The sequence below is a fragment of the Battus philenor genome, unplaced genomic scaffold (genome assembly GCF_028537555.1).
Source record: "Battus philenor isolate CCGP_79_NKW_IND1 unplaced genomic scaffold, ilBatPhil1.0.hap1 SCAF_10, whole genome shotgun sequence".
NCBI classification, from domain to species: domain Eukaryota; kingdom Metazoa; phylum Arthropoda; class Insecta; order Lepidoptera; family Papilionidae; genus Battus; species Battus philenor.
In genome coordinates, this window is record NW_027181662.1 from 923599 (window position 1) to 938747 (window position 15149).

Below are 15149 nucleotides of genomic sequence, written 5' to 3' on the forward strand. Positions count from 1 at the left end.
CACTTCATGGTGTTCTTGGACTGTGCGCTTTAATAATATTTCGAGAAGATCGATCTTGAAGCATATTCTAGAGTTATATTGATTATGATTCGAAAAGCTCGTTCTGATTATATCTTCTTGGGCTATATTAATTATATTTCGATGAGATCGTCCTAATTATATTCTTATATTATAGATCAATTTAACCACAGTATGTTTTTGAATTAATAATTAACCCATAATACAGAAACATCGGTATTATACGGGGTAATTACAGTGATTTTACAAGTAAAATACGCGAATAAATTGATTTTAATTCGTTATCATAACTTGTTACGTTGCAGATAATTTTAGTGTTGATAACAAAATTAAATCTTTATATCTATAGATTTGTAATCTAAAGAGGTTTTATGTAAGAACTATATAAGGTTTTTTTATGGTTCATGTTTTTGGGTGCATCTCGTTGAACCCTATACATATAGTACAGAGAATTTATTTACAAATGTAAACCTAATATATAAAATTCTCGTGTCACGGTGTTCGAACTTGAACTCCTCCGAAACGGCTTGACCGTTTTTTACCAAATTTTACATGCGTATTCAGTAGATCTGAGAATCGGCTACTATCTATTTTCCATACCCCTAAGTGATAAGGGTGGTCCACCCCTAAATTTTATTTTTAATTTTTTAGACAATTTTTTTGGTTTTTATTTTATTATGATACAGCATACAAGAATACATACAAACCTAAATTTTCACCCCTCTACGATCAACCCTTATCTTACATTTGTTAATTAAATATTTTTTTTTTTGCAAAACAGCGTTTGCGGGATCAGCTAGTAATTTATATTTTGTTCTTCACAGCATCTGTCACTCTACATTCTTTGCGTTTCATTCAGATATCCTCCTACATCTCCATCATTTCTAAGATATCACTGATATAACAGACTTAGTTAATGTTTACTTCGATAAAGAACGAATGAAAATCGTAACGTATTCAAAACAAACAAAAATAAATATAATATTGATACAGCGTCGTAATCTCGGGACATGGCAATCTTAAAATCTGTATTAGCTTATGAACAAACACAGACACTTCAATGTAATATCGGAGCACTCGATATCGCGCAAGATTTACGACTAGGAAATCGATATCGGTCATGGTCCGCCTTCAAATTCTGAGATTTTTCGTAGCAAACATCGAAATAGCAAATATGACTATATTTTCTACGTAATTTGTAACTTATATCGGCACGAGTATGTTATTATACATTCATAATCGTATTAGTCTTTTTTTATTTTAATTTATTTTTTTGGTATTCGATTTTCTCTCTTCATTGATTTTTTCTCTTCATTGGCGAATATAAAGCTCAACGAATCCGCTGGCTTGGTCACTTGAAGCGAATGGAATCAGATCGGAGCGTGAAGGTAGCGTACCTGGAAAAACCGAGGGGTCGAAGACCAGTGGGTAGACCCAGGTATCGCTGGATCGATCGCGTTGAGGCAGACTTGCGCGAATTGAATGTCAGTCAATGGCAGACGATGGCGCAAGATAGAGGAAAGTGGAAGTCTCTCGCTTCGGAGGCCAAGACCCACTTTGGGTCACCGAGCCAGCGGAGTAGTAGTAGTAGTAATATTCGATTTTCTGGCCAGCTTTCGGCAAAACATCATTCCGAATCGATGGTAGCTTACTACTAAATAATTGGCGATATAAAAATGCGTGTAAATGCATTCTGAACTTGAATATTTTATTATATTCATAAATTTAATATGTAAATACACAAATTTATTTATGTTTACCAATAAGATGTAGAATTCACGTAAGAACTTTTGGTATTGCTGAACGCTACGACCTCAACACTTTTTTGGTTTTAAATAATTCTAGCTCGTTCGAATTTCAATTCGAAAGAACTAAAAGATTTCATATCCATATCACATCGAGGTCTTGTGTTGTTTCCAACCAATCGGCACTGTGCACATTTTGGGTCAGGGTTAGCCTTACTCAAGCCAAACCTTCTCGAGAAATACCAGCAGACTCAGGTCGCCCACGATCTCAGGGAGGCACCACGATGATCCAAAATGGGTAGCCCTGTAGGTTACTACCACGTAACACGTGTACACGGGAGTAGTGGGTAGCAGTCTCACCTTCTTCCAGGCACACCCTGCACAGTGGACTATCTCTATCGATGCCTCCCACCAGGAGGAGTCGGATCAGGGTGCTGGAGAGCCGGCAACTTATGGTAGACATTGCCTCTTGCTTCTCGGCACTCGTTGCTCACTGTATTGACTCCAAGTACGCTTCGAGATCTGGACTTACGTCAAGGCCACGAAGTACGCGTTTAATTTGAACATTCATCACCACCTGAGCACATATAACCTTCATGAGAGCGAGATCATCAATATACACTTTAGTAGGCAGAGATGAACTCCTAACCGTGTATGTAATTGTTCTTACAAATCTACCAAAATGTAATTACAGCGCTTACATCACTAACGACATTCGAATTCAAATTGGCGTTCGAATTTGAAACATTCAAGAAAGATTTAAAAAAAAAGTTTAGCGGCCGTAGTGGCTAACAATACTACTCGTTACTTTTAATATTTAAGATATAATATATAATGCTTTATTATATTTGTGGAGTCAAAGAAAGTAATTGTTTCTGAAATTAAAGAAACGACATTCAAAGCATTTAACTCCTATTGATTAGTTTTAACGTTAATTCTCGTTTAAGATTAAAGGTTAGGAAAAAACAATTTGTTTCACACAGGTCATTGACACATTGACACATTGACATATTGACATTGACAGTTAAGAAGTTATAAAATTATAGATAATTTAAATAAATTAATTATTATGGAAAGTAAAATGAAAATAAATTTATCAAATTAAAAATCCACACACTATAGAAACGAATTTAAATCGATATAAAAGTTTATCAATATCTGTTATTAAGCGCAAAACTAAGAAACCTTTTCATCGCCTCTGTTATTTTAAATCTCATTAAGAGACTGTGAAGATACCTATGGAGTCAAAAGATAAAAGCGATGTGGTAAAAAAATAATTATTATTTTTACATACAAACCACAGAATAAAATAAAATTTTATCACTAGCTGTCAAATAAAAATATAACGTGTGCCATAAATCATTTTCATATTATTAATGTCTCATAGTGTACGAAATTGAAAAATTATATGAATCAGTATATCAATAGTTATTTATAAATGTAACAATAAATTAATTAATCAAATGATCACGTGGAAATACTTTAATTAATGTAATTAATTTAGTTATTTCTATTGATTGGCTTGGAAAAAGTTCTAGTAGGATTGATGACTTTGTTAAGATCGCTGGTTTTTTTTTTGTGATTCCCTTTATTGGGGACCTCTCGTTCTCTTCTATCTTATTTTAGAGACAAGATCTTTATTTAGTTTTAATAAATTTTTCACTCGTTTTCTTATATTTATACTCTTCTGTCGATCTTCCTAAGTTCTGCCTTTTTCTTCTTGCATTCCACATTACCTCTAGCGTACCCTTCCATACCAATTTTGCCTTTGGTTCGATACCATTTTGTCTTCACCATATTCCTCAAATATAAAATTTTTTTAATTTAATTTTATTTTTATTTTTGTTTTTTCTAAGACTTTACATTTTATCAGGGTTTATTTTATTTTTTATTTATATAATTTACTATTTCAGTATTTAAATTTTTTGTTTTTTTTTGCTTTCCCGACCTTTTAATATATTTATGATCGCTGTATGTCGTTGAATGCGAGAGCCCAAGACCGGTCATCGTGGCGATTTTTGGTGGATTTTTATGCCTTGCTGTGAGGATCTATAGGCAGATATATTTATGATAGTCTGCAACAGGCCAATGACTTTTATAAGTCAATCGGAGCAGATGGTTATTTAAAAAAAATCGTACATTAAACAAACACATTGCGTGTTACAGGAAGCCGATTGTACTCCTAGCTTTGACATTTATCTATGCGCTCGAAGTAAACTTCCGTATTTTTCAACGCGTCTACACAGATAAGATAATCTTTGTGTTGCCTTTATGACATTAACCATAGACAAGGCAAACGACGCGTTCGTAAATGGTTAAAAATTAAAATATTCAATTGTTAATAATATTACGTATTATTTTCCAATTTGAAACCACACCACCCCACCACACACAAAGGGGGGCAATTCGAAAAATAAATAAGTCATATAGGTCGGCGTAAAAATATCATATAAAAGGTTGAATACTGGTTTATAGTAATCATAGCACGAAGAACAGAAGGACGCTGAAATCTTGAAGTTCAGGAGTGGAAGCCACAGGCCACAAAGTGTTGGACGTCCACAAGGCGGGTACGTGACCTTATAAATGTCAGAAAATTACCAAATACTGGCCTCTTCCAAACTATGTAATTCTGAATGCAAGACTTGGCTAACAGAGAGAATAGAGGAAAATATCGCCAGTCGCCTGATCTTTTTCAAATTCTGCAACAAGGTAATAGTAAAAACAATAGAGGCTATAAATAAATAAATAAAAAAAAACAAGAAATGTGAATTAAATCGCGTATAAACAGTAAGAACATAAACAAGAATTATTAATAAATAAATTGTTAAAAAAAGTGATAAAAATATATTCAAAACTCCGGAAGGCAAATGAATGAAGGCGATGTATCAAAAGAAATGAAAGACATTGAGATTGATAAATAACGAATGAAATTATAAATAAATATCCTGTTCATCCATGACAAGAGTTCCGGGAGGCCATTATTAAATATGTCATCGGAAATATATATATGTATATATTTCCGATGACATATTTAATATTTAATATTATATATATATATATATATATATATATATATATATATGTCCAGTGGATGGCATATGAAATTATGATTATCAATTCAATCTTTCAGTTTATTAAGATTAATTTCAAACATTACGTGAAATGTCGACTCACTCCACGCGTGTATGTGTCAAATATGAACATAGTTTTAACACATTCCAAAGCACTTGAATCTTATCAGCATTGGATTTGCGGTGGCTAGGATAACAACGTTGTATACGATAGCATCCTCATAGATGTCATGGCTTTGTCGTTTTAATCCTTCGCGGATATAGGCCGATAAGAGAATCTATCAGGAAAATTGTCGTATACTCTATCTCTTTACGGGTAAACCCATGGAACTTTGAAGTTACTGGGATATTTATCACGTAGTTTACACATTACTACTACACTATACTTTCTAGTTTTATATATAAATATATAAAACTAACACACACTATGTGTTAGTTTTATATATACACTTTTTTTAAACATTGTATGAAACCTTATAGGAAGAGTGACGAAGTTATATATCCTGTCATATAAATATAATATACATATAAGATTTATTTAGAAATAGTAGAGATATTACCTATTTGTAATATTTATAAAATTTTAATTAAAAGCTTATTATTGTCGTATTGAACGTTTAATTAAAATTTGCTTGAAAATTTTGATTAAAAATTCTATATCCATATGCGAGATGAAAGAAAACTATGTATAAAATGCAATAAAAATTTAATGATTTTATCGAAAAATCTTTATTTTATTTATATTTCAAAACTAAAATTACTATAGAAAAACTTTAAAATCAAAACTCCATAAAGTTTAAAATACACTTTCTACAATAAATACATTATTATTTATCGGCACGTTTAAAAACATTGTTTCTCCGCGTCGATTTACAACACAATGTTTTATCAAGCCAAAATTAATGTAAGATTATATATACAGGATGATTATAGAAAGAGTAATTAAAAATGCGAATATATAGCACATTGGTCACAAAACCTTTAGAGCTTTAACACCTATTTCCAATCATCTTTTATTAAGTGATCACCCTAATGCACGACAGGCCAATAACTTTCTAAGTTACCGAAGTACAAACTCTACAAGGACAGATGGTAAATAATAAATTATTTTAATATGTAGTATTCTAAATCAGAAATGAAGAGTTCCGTAGTTACTCATCTGAAATGGCAGCGGGATACATCGTTCGTGCAATTGATCGTTGAGTCCGAAAGGTTTTGGAGTGACGACCACGAAAGTAGACTCCCTCCTAAGTGAACTATCATAGTTTATATCGCGGGACTTTCCCTTATCACATCTGTCGACTGAAAAAAAAACCTTGGCACATTATCATTACGTTAATTATTATTTTTGACACCATTGATTTTTAGATTTGGTGCACCGTTCATTAATTGACAGCAAATGATTTATACATTAACTCCTTAAAAGCCTTTACATATATAACCAATCTCTCTGTACTCTACAATAATGAGGATAATTGCGCATTGATCAACTCACGTTTTCGTATATCAAAGTGTTTTAAAGTTATCAATGAAAATAGTTCACGTGTCCTGATACTTGAAACAGATCGGCTGTCATTCCAGTACGAGTTTGATAGTCGAGATAGATGGAACTGAGTAAACATCTCAAATATATAACGCATTACTGAAGTCTGAATCTCTATTACTAGTTTTAAGATTTCAATACAGGTTTTGCTAACACATGTATTTTTTAAAACAGATGATATTTCAAAATTAGAATCATTAGATATTAAAATTATTGTTTACTTTTTAAATTTGCAGACTTTATACAGCCATATGTCATTAACATGTCGCATTAAAAAAAATAATGTAATATTTTTCAGTACAATTAAAAATACATTCACAATTTTAAAGTTGAAAATAATATTTAATCACACTGTATAATTAAATATGATATTCAATCTATCACAGTGTTAAAACTACTATTTTTTTACGTGTAATAAGTATGACGGTGTTTGCCAGGTCATGGCGACAGAGTTATCTCGTCAGGGATGTTACACTCGCCTAATTGATTTATTGGGTGTTGACAGTGTAAGGCTTGGTGCTCCGGAAGCCGGACTCCAAATATAATAAATTATTAAACAGCACGCGATAGTGGCCGCATGTCCGCGGTGATCGATCGCCGGCGACCTAATCGATGAGCAATGCAGCTGTATTCAAGATGGCGGCCGGCCGAAATGTCAAACTGACATCTATATTGTGGCAACGCGGGATTATATCTTTATTTATATGCGTGGAGCATTTGGTTATTGTTCATTTTAAACCATTGTTACACCGTTATTATTACGAAACATTATAAAACCGCTTATAAAACATTTGATATTTCATTTATTTATAATTTAACTTACGTGTGATAACTATACCTGTCAAAATGATAATTACGGTTGTATTATGAACTTGTACAGTTATAAGCTACCAACATGTAATTAAACTGTCTATACTGTCACTTGTAACTATTACAAAAGTTTGCAATGATAAAAAACAAACCTAGCACATATTTCAATAAAATTACTTGCACAAATACGCTTCAATAATTGCAAAAAGATTTAGAGAGATGCGTTTAGTTTAGTATCTTATTTACAAGGTTAAAAATTCTTACCACATTTCCTCTAATCAATTAAATAGGCTAAACAATTTATAGAATTATGATTCTGTCGAATGAATACAGAGTAAATAAGTATATTTAAACACCTTTGATAATTTAATATATTCTGTATATATCAGAGAATTTAAATTATTTATTTTTATTACACTGTTTGTATTATTATATTGACATATAAATGATGTCCACTGCTGGGCATAGGCCTCCCAGATAGATTTCCATTTGGACCGCTTGGTTGGGACTTGCTTCCACCTTCTTCCAAAAACCTTAGAACGGTCGTCGTTTCACCATGTCTCCGCTTTAGAACCTTTTGGACCTAGCGATCACCTCTTCCGTTATGTTGCTAACCAACATTCTTTTAACTTACCAGTCTACTAGGCTATGCCTATTACTTACCTTTGTATACGGATCTCCTCGTTGAATCTCTTAGATAAATCCGGGCAAATGCCTTTTAATCGCCCTTCTAGCCAGTTTCCCAATGATGCCTTTGGTGTCAAAAGTCATCACTGATAACACGCATTAGTTGAAGACTTTAAATTGAAAGACTTGTAGATTTCTTTATTGATTATATTCAAACTATTTTTGCATTGTCTCGCTTGACGTTAAGCGTTGAAATCTACGATGCTATATGCTTGCCTAGAATAAACCTATTCACTCTTGACTTGAAGACACCTAAGTTGTAGTTAGAAACAAGCCGGTACGTTGTTCCATACCTTGGCAAGCACTATAAAGGTAGTATCAAAACGCATAGTGCGGGTAGAAGGCATTTCAACCGTATACGGATGTCGTGAATCCGTGCTTCTTGTTGTACGATGAAAGAAAGGAGACAGGTGAATTAATAGGTTTAACTCCTCTCTCTAAAATGCAGTCTATAGAACACGATTATATTTACTTGGTAGAATTGTAAAATGTCAAATTTATTTTTGATTTATATATAAAAGATAATAGTTAGTTAATGTTTTATATGTTGTATTAACGGGTTTAATTTAGATAAAAAAATAGTTTTTTTTTATATTTGAATAAAAAAGAGCTATGATAATGTAATTATACGTATGTTGTAGTTTATATAGTAAGTTTTGTTTTTCATTTCAATGTTTAATAGTCGTTTCGACTCATAGAAATCTTTCTCCAAAATGCAGTCTAAATAATATTTTTATAGAGTGCAAGAAAGAAATTCTACGTAGTACGAACAGTAATCACGTTCGTCTTAGAAAACAGGTTCTAATAAAAATATAATACATAACAATAATAATTTACATAATATAATATCTTAAAAATAATTTCGATATCATTATTTTTATCTGTGAATGTCATCTATATATAGATAAACTGTATGTACTTATAATCAGGTAGATATAATCTGTACTCGACTCGTGTTATTTATTTATATATAGCCAGTTATGAGTTATGAGAATATTTCAAGAAGAGTCTTCTTTTTTAGCTGATGAACGCCACTGCAGGGTATAGGCTTCCTCCATAAATCGCCACGATCACCGCTGCTTGCATTCAGTGATTTCTCGCAACATTTACTTTGTCTTCGTTCCATCTAGTGAGGGTCCACGCAGTGTTATTTCATGAAAACTATAATTAACTGAGCATTGTTTAAAGGCATTCTTCAACTTAAAATACGTTACAGCGATGTTACGTAATGAGATCTAGTTTTACATGACACCACTTATACATTAGTTCTAGTATTAAGTTCGAATTATGCAATACAATCTTATAAGACACTTTGTATGTATATATAGGATTGCCACAGATAACAAATAACTTTCCAAAGTAGCACAGCAAAGTTCTCTGCGTACCACAATACCACACTATGATCGCTAGTCAGACAACCAGACGTGATTATTATGGTATATCATCACACAGATATCTTAAAAAATTATTATTATATAATAATTCAGAGACATTACACGTGAATATAATGAAATATCATACATAGTTGCCAAAAAACAAGGATTATTTTTATATTAACCGTGGCGCAAAAAATCGAAAGATTACTACTTCTACCTTCATTCTATTTGATCCTTCTTTACATCTAATAATTCTTTTTTTTCTTTCTTCTCTCATGACATACGTACACCAATGATCACGATTAGCTGTTTTTCTAACAATATTCGAAGGTTTTTTTTCGTATAAATAAGGCAGTAGGTTAAGAAGACTAGGAAACTATTCGCGGAAGAAACGCCTTTACTTTCTACAGTCAACAAACACCTACAGTGAAGCATAAACCTCTCCCAAAAACATCTATATGGGGATATATCATAATCGCCACGTTTGGCAGGCGGTTTGGCGATACAGTGCGGTATTGTGATACGCAGAAGACACTTCTGCTAATCATTTAGAATCGTTTGTAAGGAGTGGCCATATATTTATTGAAAATAAACAGTAAAAGAAGACAGTAAGAAAGTAAAAACTTAGAAACTTAGAAATATAAAATTAGTTACAATTGTTACCTTATACAACTATGATATATACTATCTCACTAAGAACATTTAATGATTTAAAGTCAAACAATGACAAAACAAATAAAAACATTACTAAACAAGGATCAAAGATCCAGTACATTCTGCAGATCACACCGCAATAATTACGAGTAACAGCAAGCCGTCACGTTCTAATGAGGTTTAAATTGTATTGTGTGTACTCAATAATTTCGAATGAAATTTCCTTAAAAGATACGAGAGAGCACGAGAATATATCAATATCGCTAATATATGAATTGTGGAAGTCACACATCCTGTATAAGGTTGCACGTTTACCGATATCTGTCTCAGCAGTCGATATAAATACATTTAAAAAACTTTTAAATTAAACGGTTTTTTGATACCCATATTGTGGTGGTTGTGGAAAAATATGTACCTAGTCCGTCATATTGGAACGGCGTCCAACTTGAATTTGAAATTTTGACATAATCATCGTGTTTTACTAGTGTAGCCCTTTCATTTGATACCCATATTGAGGGGGTTAAGGAAAAATATGTTATCCGCCATTTTGTATCGGCGGCCATCTTAGATTTATAATGTTATTGATTTTATTATATTGTATTGTCATCTAAATTAAATATGTGTACCAAATTTCAGATCAATCTGACAACGCGAAGGTGTTTAAATTTTAATTTCTAATTTTGACCCAAATAAACAAATTCCGTACGGGTCGAACTAAATAAAATCGTTTAAAAAAGAAGAGAGATCTAGAACGCGTTCTTGTTGCAGGAATTCGAAAGTTTACCTCGGACAACAGTTCCGAACAGTTAAATGCAATCATATATAAATCAAGACTACTGTATATATAATTACATAATAAAATATCTTAATAGCATAAGCGTAATTGCGTGTATCTTTACGCCTATATTTAGTATGTGAAGGCGCTTGAATGAACAAGCCAAGTATAGAGCTATGAAAACATCTTTTGGGCAATCGATAGCGGAGATTTTTGATAAGCTATCAATACGTCACATCCGGTTTGATGTAACACGTGCGACAGCGCCTAATCAGGCTATATCAAGCAGTTATTGAAATAATATATCTATTTGACCCGACGTATGTCGTATCTTTGCTTTGAATGTTTATTTCAAACATTAATAAATTTAAAAATGTTTTTTATCAATAACATGGTGTTTATTTTTATGTTTTTAATGACATAACTTTATTTAATAATACGTATATAATATTGATAAAATACGGTAACATACAAAAAATAACACTTTTATAATTTTTATAAAAAACGGTAACAGACAAAAAAATAATTTTCATGTTTAACACAAAAACACTGAATGACACAGGTGGGCACCGGACAAGCTACGAAAAATCTTTACTTTAAAATTATATCTCTTATTTACTTTATTGTACACCATAGATAATAACTAAAAAAAAATTCAGAGGTACAAGAGGCAGTATAATCGTTAGATCTTTACCAGACGACCTTTTGGATGGAGATGAGAGACATGAAGAAGATAGCAGTTTATGGTGTACATACATATATACATTACTATACACGTACAAAAGTATATATATTTACGTGGATAAGGTTTTACATAAATACGAATAAACAACAAATGTTACGCAATATCTTATTTTAGAGACGAAGGAAATGCTCTTTTAGCATCTTTTTAAATGCTAACAGCGATTTAGCGCATCTAATTGTTTCTGATAGCTCATTCGATAATCTGACAGCGACAACAGTGAAAGATTTCTTCATAAACATAGCAGAATGAGTAGGCATAGTCATTTTCAAGTTCTCGAATGATCAATGAGTCAAGTGAGAAAAGAAATCTAGATTTCAGGTAAGAGGGAGTAAGCGGGAGTGAGCAGGATTATCTCAATGTCAGAAGACGAAGGTGTTTGACCAGTGTGTGTTGTCAGATTTTAGACGTGTTCATTCACGATGGGTCAAGAAGCTTTCTATGCAAGACATAGGCCTGTTTCTGACATGGCTACAATGATCTGTCTTGTACTGTGCATTAAGCTAGTTCCTGTGACTTTGAGCATGTCGTTGTCTCTACCCATGTGCGTTTTTAGTTACATCCTGTATATGTATACACACCACTCCTTCTTCTTCTTTTACTCAAAGATCGCCACGATGACCGATCCTCGAAAACCTTTCGGAACCAAAGACCAATGAAACATATTTTCATTTTCGTAATAAAAAAATACATTCACGGATGATACCCCAAGTCAATTCGCTAAGTACACACACACACACACACACTTATGTATATATATATATATATATATATATATATATATATATATATATATATATGTGAATATATATAAATATATGTTTTCCATAAGATTTATTCGAATCTATTCGGAAGAGAGTAGTTTTTCTCTGACCGTACTCCATCGTCTATTGTCAACGATACAAATGCAATCAGTAAAAGGAGATTTTTGGAAGCAATCTGAAAATGGGTTCCGTGTGAGGAAGGACGCGGCCTCCCGTGCGAGGGGCGGAGCCGTCGGCCCTCCGGGAGGCGCTGCTCGATTGATCGCCTCCCGCGGGATGTGCTTTCCTTGTTTTTATTTTCCTCTTGCTTGCTTTCGTATTGCGAATTGTTCCGTATATACCTTCATGAAACATTTTCATTGTAAATGTCAATATTTTTTTTATCGTATTTAGGGAACAGGCATTACAATCTTATGTTATCGTTCATTCGTATCATTTTCCTTCATCTTACGTTCTACAATTTTTCTGGCATTCCATATTATACCAATTTTCTTTGCCTCACTTCCATCACCTCCTTCCTGAACAATTACACTAACATTTCTCCTTTGCTATTCAATATCCTGAATACTTTTTTTATTTATACTCTTTTATTTGAGTCGCCATTTTTATTTAAGATACAGACTGGAAGCCGACCTTGGTAATATCCTCAGAAAAAGCTGGACTAAACCATTGGCATTGTGGACATTAGCATGGCTACATTTGACATCGCCCACGTGGGGGGAGGGGTACTTCTCTCTTCTACTTTCTTGCCCATCTCAACCTCAAGATCAAGGAGGATTCCGATCCTTTTGGAGGCATATACCCAGTAGTGGATATCCTGCGGTTGAAAGTAATTTCAATCGCAGGATGTCAAATCACCATACGGTGTTGATTTTGAAGATTTTCTTAACTCGTTTTGCCTATTTAAATACGTAAAACGTAGTCAAAAATTACATTTTTCCGCTTAACATAAAATGTTTAGCTTTTCTCAGAGTCTATCGCAGCCCTAAAATATAATTACATTTACGTATGTTTTCTATACACATTAGAGCATACGTGAGTAATACTTCGTTAATTGTAAACATTCGTTTTTGCTAAGACGTTAAGATTAAACACGCTATTTAAACTAACCACGCGATGTGGGAAATTTTTTCTACTTTCTTAAATTCCAACATAACTACGCTATTCTATTTTTTTCTTGACTTAGAGAACAGTGTCTTCCAACGAATAGTCTTCGCCCCACAGGAGAAAGAGAAACTAGAAAATGGACTCGACAAGAGTTTAAAACTTTCGCTTTACTAAAAAAATCACGTACATGTAGAGACGAAAGAAATTAGAAAGACTAAGGTAGAGTATGGCATAAAAAAACTTGGGAAAGGAATTCTTAAACTCAAATATAGGCCTCTTATACCTTTCTTTAAGCGTCATAAAATTAGTAACTTTTTAGGTAACTATGTACTGTTCCACATTAAACTTTCCAAAGACACGATAATATCGTAGTGAGGAACACGACGAAGGGAGAAGGAATGCTTTAAAATTATCATGAAATTAATTTGAAATTTACATAAAAAAGCATTTAAAGATACCTAGAATTTTTATGTCATTTCTTTAGTAAGTTTAAAGAGATTTATTGTAGTAATTATTTTAGTAAGTTTTTAGGAATTTTCTTAGTAATTTCCTTAATTACTTTTTGAGAATTTTTAAAAAATTTATTCACAGTGTTTAAGAAATTTTAATTAGTAATTTCTTTAGAAAGATTTTAGGATTTTTCTTTTAGTAATTTACACAGCACGTAAAATTAGTTTCTCTAACTATTATGTTAAGCATATTTGAAAAAATAATAAATATGACGACAGACTTTCTTGCTGTTTTAAGAACAAAAAGCATATCGTTATAAGGTAGCTCAATCATAAACTGAAGAGAATAAATGCAAAACATTATCAGGAATACATCTAATAATTTAACAATTTTTAATGCGATTGGATATATAGTTTTTGAATCTTTCGAGTACAGATAGATGGACGGATACACATTAATATTTATAATAATAATTAATTATACATAGATTTTACAGTAAATTTTCATTGTACTATATTTATTTTACGTTTCATTTCACACTATGTTCATAAATACTACAGTAAAAACATACTAACAATAAAGCATTGATTTTGAAAAAAACATTTTTTATTTTAGTACGTACTTAGGTTACATTGGTATATTTTACATTTTATTATACAAAAATCTCCGCTGATAACAAAAAAAACTACATTTAAAATTTAGTGTAGAGTTCTTTTTGCTATTTTATTGTTTTTTTAACCTTCAAAGAGATTTTCTATGATAAATCAATATAATGACATATGACAGTCCTGTCAAAATACCACAGAAAAGAAATGTAGATTATTTATAAATATATAATCAGAAACAAATCTGAGTCTAGATTAAGTTAACGTTAGATTTCTAGATATATCTAGATTTAATTCATCACCATTTAGAACTAGAGTAATAAGGAGTACATATACTCGTTGAGTGATAGAACAAAAGACTCTAATACTGCTAAGTACTAGACAATATTCGAGAGAAGTTAGTTTTTTTTGTAAAGGGGGGTTCCCCTGCCGCATAAATTTGCCAGATTTGATTTGGTAAATATTGACCGAGTCCCAGGATTAACTTCCCGGGGCGACGGATCAGGTTGAGAGACTTCTCGTGTACCAAGGATTTACATTTTAATTAAGCCAATGGATTTTACTCAAAACGAGTTTTTTCATTAAAAACTAAATTTAGACTTATTTATATAGGATACGTACGTGTGTATATTCATTAGTGTATGTGTGGGTATTTATAGGAGATTTTAGAACAATAATAAAACAGTCAGAACAAATGTTATCTATGAATAAATGGTAGAACATATTAAACTATACATATATAATTATGTTACAGAGAATGTTTTTGTTGTATATAATAGCAAATCTGAAATAAATGTCTCCT

At 32.1% G+C, this 15149-nt stretch overlaps 1 protein-coding gene across 1 annotated transcript in view; it reads left to right on the forward strand.

Moving 5' to 3' along the window:
* LOC137923935 (homeobox protein Hox-A1-like) overlaps window positions 1–15149 on the forward strand; it is a 62236-nt gene that overhangs the window by 25586 nt on the left and 21501 nt on the right. The gene's annotated exons all lie outside the window — the stretch shown is intronic.